This window comes from Chrysochloris asiatica, unplaced genomic scaffold (genome assembly GCF_000296735.1).
Source record: "Chrysochloris asiatica unplaced genomic scaffold, ChrAsi1.0 scaffold00439, whole genome shotgun sequence".
Classification (NCBI taxonomy): Eukaryota; Metazoa; Chordata; class Mammalia; order Afrosoricida; family Chrysochloridae; genus Chrysochloris; species Chrysochloris asiatica.
The window spans coordinates 1080629-1088120 of record NW_006408957.1 but is presented as its reverse complement, the minus strand read 5'-3'; the positions used below and the strand labels follow the sequence as shown (position 1 = coordinate 1088120).

General features: G+C 54.4%; 1 pseudogene; it reads right to left on the bottom strand.

Annotated features, from left to right (window-relative positions):
* Positions 1–534: 534 nt before the first annotated feature.
* Positions 535–6680, bottom strand: LOC102824448 (annotated as a pseudogene).
* Between the last annotated feature and the right edge of the window lie 812 nt (positions 6681–7492).

The window sequence follows — 7492 nt, the reverse complement described above, 5'->3', positions numbered from 1 at the left end:
GAGGAGAGCACACACACAAGCCAGGCAAAGACACCAGCTGCACCCACACCAATGGCAGTGAGGGGTGTGTGACTCAGGAAGCCCCACCTCACACATTCTGGAAGGAACACCACTAAACCACAGCTCTCGGGAGCTACCAAAGTTTCTTCTGAAATGCTGGGCGCCCCTGCCCAGAAGCCACAGGGTGGCCAGGTGTCTGAGTGTGTGGGGGACAGAACAGTGCTGTGGCTACCACCACCCCGCCCCCAGCCGGAAATGACGTCTGGGAAGCACTTTCTGGAACGGAGGGTTTTAATTCTGAACCCGAGCCTGAGCCTGGGGGGCTAGGAAACCAAGTCTGGGGCATAGTTCAGGACCTGGGTAGGGCCCTTGAAGCTAGGATGAGCCCACCGCCCCCCGCGGGGGTCCCCATGGGAGGGAGATTCCCGAGTTAGGAATCCAGGGTGGGGCAGGCGGCAGCATGGAAAACACGGGACCACCAAGGGTTCCAGAGAGGGGTTTCGGTGGGCTCTCAGGGCCGGGAGTTTAAAGGGGTCAGTTGTAACCTGTGTCCTCATTGAATTTTGTGCTGAAGAAGGCAGCGGAGCCCTCGGCCAGCCTAGATAGGTGCAGGGCGCCGGTCACCGCACGGGTGGGACTGCGGTCCACATGCAGCCAGGAGGCTGGAGAACTTGGCTCTAGAACCAAGACGCGGGCTGCCTCCAGGTCCCCAGCCACCTTCTGGCCCCGGGCCTGCAGACAAGATGGCCATCTCAGTGGGCTGGGGGCCCACCTCAGGCAGCTCCTGAATCCACTGCCAGAATAGAGGGTGTAGCCTGAGGAAATAGACAAGCCCTTCAATGGCCCCTTCTTCCATCTCCGGAAGTTTGGCCCTTGATGAGGCCTTAGGTCGTCAGGGACCCCTGCTTCCTCCCACGCAGCCATCCCAGGCCAACACCGGACTCCAAGGCTCCTCTGTGAGTGGGACTTTCTGGGGTGTTGAGACCTCACCCCTACCCCAGGAGCTGAAGAGTGTGATGAAGCACACTGGGACTCCACTCTTCTGAATGGACTGGGTCCACCTTTTGTTAAATAGTACACCCACCTTGGAGTCCTAGTGTGGTGCTGTAGGATAAGCACTGGACTATATACCACAAGGTTAGTGGTACAAACCTATGAACCCTCCTTGGAAACAACAGTGAGGAGCTATGAGTCAGCACCTGCCCCATGGGACTAACCAACCACACACTGCCTAAGACCATGCTTATGGAGAAGCAGCCCCCCTGGGAACCCCTTCCCTCGGTAAGCAGGGCTCCATGTCTCACCTTAATGGAGTGGACCAGCGCTAGCAAGCCGAAACAGCACAGGTTCGGGTGCTGAAGATGGACCAGATCATGTGGTCACGTGGCAGTGGGGAGCGTGGGACACCTAACGTGTGGGCCATGTGGGCGGCATCATCCGCCTTGCAGGACACCGGGTCCGGAGGTCTTCGCGGGGGGTAGGGGGTGGGTACGCTGTCCTCGGAGCCGGCTTCCAGGGTGGGCCCCCCTGGGCCATTCTTATAGCCACCACCCGCGGGGCTGGCACAAAGCCTCCCGCTATATATAACGACAAATTACAGCCTGGGTCCAGCGGAGAGGTGCGGCCACCCCTGCCCCTGAGATCCCCACCAGAGACTAACAGAGGGAGGATCGCCCACCAGAGCCCCCTCTCCGGGCCCTCACCCTGCCCAGGAAGCCCCTACAGAAAGCTCCCCCCACAACCCAAGGGAATGAAGGAGGGGCGCGCAGTGCTACTGTACCTCCCATCCCCCTCTTCACCAAAAATTTCAGCAGCGCCCAAGGCTGCTACCTTCCGAGGAAATGCGAAGAGCAGGGAGCTCCTAGGCCTTGGAGAGACGCCCCAGCCCTGAGCAGATCCCAGAGCTCCGCATGGCGCCTCCATTGTCTCCTTCGTCCTAGGAGCTGGCTCTTCAGTTTTCTCACTGAGATCCTTGGAAGTTCTGAGCCTCAAGCTTCCTCTTCTGTAAAATGGGAGTAACAGTGTCCGTGTGTGATCCACTCATTTGTCTTTTCATCTACTCACTGGGCTCCCGTGGGGGTCAGCCTTGGGCACACAAAAACAGACGCTGTGTTGGGAAAGTGTAATTAAAAGCGAAATCAGCTCCCAACCCAGAAAACCTCTCCACAAAGGTAGAAGAGAATGAAATATTAATTTAAATTAATTGAATTAATATAAATTTAAATAAATAAGACTCATCACAGGAAATCCACTCAAGAGAATACATCACTTCCATTTTCAAGATGAATTCATTCACTTCCTAGTATCTTTATGGGGAGGGAGGTCTACAGTTAAGTCCATCTCCACCCAGGTGATAAGAATAGGGACGTCATCTTCCTGAGTAAATGCGTTTCTAAAAATAGCTCCAAGAGCCTTGAAGAAACATTCTAGATTCACATACTTTCCAAAGACATAGAGAAGAACAATTTTTCTAAAGTGAGTTCTAAACGAAAGGGGAAGTCCTCAATTTTTAATGTGTGTTTGTCCTTGTAGCTACTAGTGGTGACTGGGAGACAGCGCCCACATCTGCCTGGGCCTCGTCATTTCGTCACTGCACAGTGGCAGCCTAGACAGATTGTTCATGGGCCCTTCTTGGTCCCTCTGTGACTAGTAAAACCACCTGTGTGTCTGTCATCAGTAAAACTTCCTCTAGAGCCCCAGATCCACACATCCAACCACCTGCTCTCACGCTTCTCAAATCTGACAGTCATAAAGAGTCAGCATGATCCTCTCCCCAGACCCCCTGTGACCAGTCTTCTCCAGTCATGCAAGGGTGACCCCATCCATCTACCTGCTTAGGACTAAAGCCTCAGCATATCCATGTCCCCTGTCACCACACTGACATCTAAAGTCTGACCATTTCTCACTTTCCCCACTGTGCCCACCCTCACCCTCCAGGACCCCCATTCTCAGTTCTGCAGCCAGCATGATCCTGTTAAACTGAGACAGCTCACACCGTCCCTCTGCTTGGACTTACAATAGTTCTGTCCCACTCAGTGGTGCTGAAATTGTTGTGATGGTTCCTATGGTCCTGCATGGTTGTGGGGGCTCCGAGCAGATCGGTTATTAGAGAGGCTCTTGGATCAGCAACTGGGGACACAGGAAGAAGAATCTGAACATCTCCTGCAGTCCCAGAGGGCAGCACTGAGGCTGGGATGACCCTCGGAGATGGGCAGAGTTGCCAAGTGACCAGGTCATGCCTCTTTGTATTGACCAGCTTTTGAATGCAGGGCCCTTGGAGGAGGTGTGATGTTGAATGAGGCAAGTTGAAAGTGAGGCTGACCACTGAGGGCCATCTCTGTCCGCTCTCCAGTAGCCAGGCATAAAGTCTTCCTTCCCTGAGGTGATCTGCACAAGGCATCTCAGATCTGCCACAATCCAGACCTTGACCTACTTGAATTGACCTTGTCTATAGGTTCTGACTGCAAAGTCTGTTTGAACTGCAATGTTGGCGGTTCAAGCTGACCAGTAGCTCCTGGGAAACCCCCTACAGTGTCACTATGGGTCAGAACCAACTCAATGGCACTTCACAACAACAACAACATAGGTTCTGAAAGCAGTCAGTCCCTCCCCTTCCACAGGACTTCTCTTCCTGGGAAAGTTCAAAGAGGGAGGTGCAGGGGAATCGACCTCACTCTCGATGCTGCACAGGCTCTGATCAGCTCATTCCTCTAGGGTCCACCATACATCTTCTCTCCCTCAGCCTGCTATTCTGCTGGTTCCGATGAGTTAGAGTCCACTCTGGGACAACTGGTGGTGGTGGGTGTCAGCCATAACCCTAATGCTTCTCTGTGGGGGTTCACACAAGGGTCAACAATCTCAAGCTTCATGTCCACCCTGCATGGTCTTCCCCAGACTCCATGTCCCTACCTTGCACTCTTTCTCACCAGGCCACATTGAACTGCCCAGTTCTTTCCCCAACCCATGCCTCCCTGGACATCCATCCAGGGCCTTGTTTATCCCCACACAGAGCCCTGCTTGTAGCTCTGCCCATGGGGAGGGTCACCCTCATCAGGGTCCACAGACCACTCCTGGGCGGGGGGTGGGGTTGGGGTGCAGCCACCACCCATGCTCATCCTGCACTCTCTTTCTGAGTGTCCCTTGAGGACCACACTCAGACAACTTCGGTCTCCATCATCTCCTGAAGTTCCAGGAGAGAGCAGCAGTCCAGTGTGGGTCAGCAGTCCAGTGTGGGTCAGTAGCCCAGTATGGATCAGCAGCAGAGGATGACATCCACTTCTAGGATGGGATGGATTGTTGCTGGCCATGGGCGCTATAACTTGGTGGGTGTGAAGGACCCTAGTTGTGGTAGCAGTTATGAACAAAAAAGACCTCTGTGACTGTGTCTACCTCTGCCAGACCCGGAGTCTTTGCTGAGTGTCCACTGGGTTCACTATGAACTTCACCCAGCATCTTTTCTAGAACCATAGTCAGCCATCTGAGGTCCAGGTGGGCCTGCCGAGGACCCCGGTCCTGCTCTGGCCTCACTGCCCTCCATGGGAGAGAGCAGTAGGGCCTGCAGAGGCCTCATGCTACCCTTGAGAGTTTGGGTTTCCTGTCCATGAGGTTCAGGCCCCAATGAATGGTCACTTAGGCCCTGGAGGACTGTGCACACCTGCCGTTCTGTGTAGGATCCTTTGACCTGTCAGTCCTTGGTAGGATCTGAAACCCATTGGTGAAAAAGGCCCTGTAGATATTTCACAACATCTCCAGGGAGTGTACCCCAACTCTGACAAGGGAAGAGGCTGCACGCACCCTGTTCACCTCTGCCTCAACCAGCAGGCCTGCTCCCCACCCTGCTACCAAGAAGGACAATGGACCCCAAGCAAGTTCTTCTGCAGGACTCAGGTGCAGCTGGTCCCTCCTCCCCAGATGCACAGGCAGTGCCTTGTGTCTGCAATGTGCTAGAGGTCCTCCCTGGAGGCCCCACCACCACCACCACCACCATGTTTAGTTCCAGGAATTGGCCCTTCAGCCCTCTGGGTTTCTGAGTGGCCCCCAACACTGACCTCTGAGGGCCATGCCCTGGCTGCCCCCCATAAGAGGCAGGAGGTTAGGAAGGGACAGCAGCTGTCCCCCAGGATGGGCAGCGAGGGTATGCTCTATCAGATCTATGCACCTCCAGACCCAAGCGTCCCAGTGCCTTCAACTGGGAGGTGGTAGGAGAGTCTGAGATACACACCCAGCTCCCAGAAGCCATGAAGCTCCCACCAGCTGATCAACAGAGGTCTCCTGCATCCAGTGTTGCCAGTAACCCCCCCCCCAAAGAAGCCCACCCTGCATTAAGGGTCTGACCTCAGGGTTGGAGGAAACCCAGGAATCCAGTCCAGCTAGCGCCATCTGATGCTTGAACATTCTGGACCTGAGAGTGTGTCCTGTCCTCTCAGCCCAGCCGGGTAGTGGGACAAGATGGGGTGAAGTCTCAAGGAGTGCCCTTCCCCGGCCACATCAGCACCGATACACACACGGACACTTTATTGAACTTGTTTATACACAGTTGCATGTGTGCGTGGACGGGTCATGATGCAAGGACACAGCATGCAGTGGTCAGTAGCCTTCGTGATGTATCATCTGTGACAGGGCTTGGAAGTTCATCAGGGTGCCGGTGGCAAAAAGAATGATGAACACGAGGATCACCAGGAGACTGAGGACCAGGGCGAAGATGTTCAGGCACTTGGCAGTGGAGGCGTAGCTCTGGGCCCCAATCACATCGCCCACCATCTTCCGGTCCCTAGACTGGGGGAGAAGAGATGTTGACGGGACCTGGGAGGGACCTGCTGGTGGCAGCACTCAGGATCCCCCCTCGTTCTCCCTCCACAGTGCAGCCTGCACCCTCCTTGGGGGCCCCACTGCTCCCTGGAGCCCAAGCAGGACAGTCTCTGTCCCCTCCCTACTGGAGCCTGGACCCCCTCACAGCCTCTCCCCCCTCAGCTCCCCCCCTCCCCCCCAAGGAGCTGCGGGCTTGTGTCCCTCTGCTCTGATGTCCTCGCTACCTCCCCGAGAGAGATCACTTAGTTATTTCTGAGCCAGTCCGGGGGTCTAACTCAAGGCTGAGGGATGGATTTCTCCATTAGTTTGTGAGGGAGGGAGAATTCATGGGGACCAGGGGAGTAATGGCTGACCACAGCCAACCGGGGTGCCCACTGCAGTACCATCATGGAGCTTCCCAGGAACCAAGTCCCCATGAGACACACACATGCAGACACACATATATACACAGACAAGAGACACACACAAACTCACAAGGACACACACAAAAAAAAGAGAAAAGAAAGATACACACACACAAGAACACATACAAGAGACACAAACATGCACACACAGATACACACTAGAGATGCACACACACACATGCTCTCACACACAAGGTCCCACACAGGCATTTTTGGGTAGAGGATACCCCAAGTGCACACTTGCACTTTTGTGCAGAATCTTCCAGGTCCCAGCACACACACCTTTACAGACTGAGCGAAAGCCATAAATCCCAGGCAGCAGAAGTTCATGAAGACCGTGTTGAAGAGGGACCAGACGACATGGTCAGGCACGGAGGTCTCATTCTGGATGTTGATCACAGTGGCTGCCGTGGGGGCTGTGTTGTAGGACACCCCAAGAACCCCTGCCTTGTGCTCCTTGTGGGCCATCTCCCAGGTTTGGGGAAAGCAGTACCTTGGATTGTGCAGTGACTTGGAAGTGTGTTCATGATGCCAGAGAGGGCTTGTTTATGAGATCTGGATGCAGCAGATCAGGAACTTCAGACCCTCCCTTTTCCAGCTAGTTTCAATTTCTCAGAAATCTTTTTCCTGGTGTTGTATAAATTGAGGAATTTGTTGGGTGGAACAAATTTTTGAGTCTCAAATTACTCTAGCTCTGGACCGGAGGAAGATTAAAAGTTTATAAGGTGACCTGTTAGGTCAGAAAGTTCCTCAGCTTCCTCCAGTTTCTCTTCAGGGGACATTTTACCAGAAGAAGGTCACCCTAATCTACTTCCCCTCCACCCCCAGGCTTGTGCAGGTCCTCGCTGTCCCTGTACAGATGCTCTGAGGGAGATGGACCCCAGAGGGAGGTGGACCACAAAGGAAGGTGGACACCAGTGGGAGGTGGATACTAGAGGGAGGTGGACCCCAGAGGAAGATGGATCCCTGAGAGAGATGGACCCCAGAGGGAGGTGGACACCAGATAGAAATGAACCATAGAGGGAGATGGACACCAGATAGAAATGAACCATAGAGGGAGATGGACACCAGATAGAAATGAACCATAGAGGGAGATGGACCATAAAGGGAGATGAGCACCTGAGGGAGGTGGACCCAAAAGAACTCTTCCGAAGCCCACACTCACCTGGCTCAGGTCTCCTCTGCTTAAACCCATTGCCCTTCTCTGAGGAAAAATCCATGCTGGGGGAGTGGGACCTTGGGTCCCTAAAGACTCAGGACAGAGGCTGGCTTCCCCACAT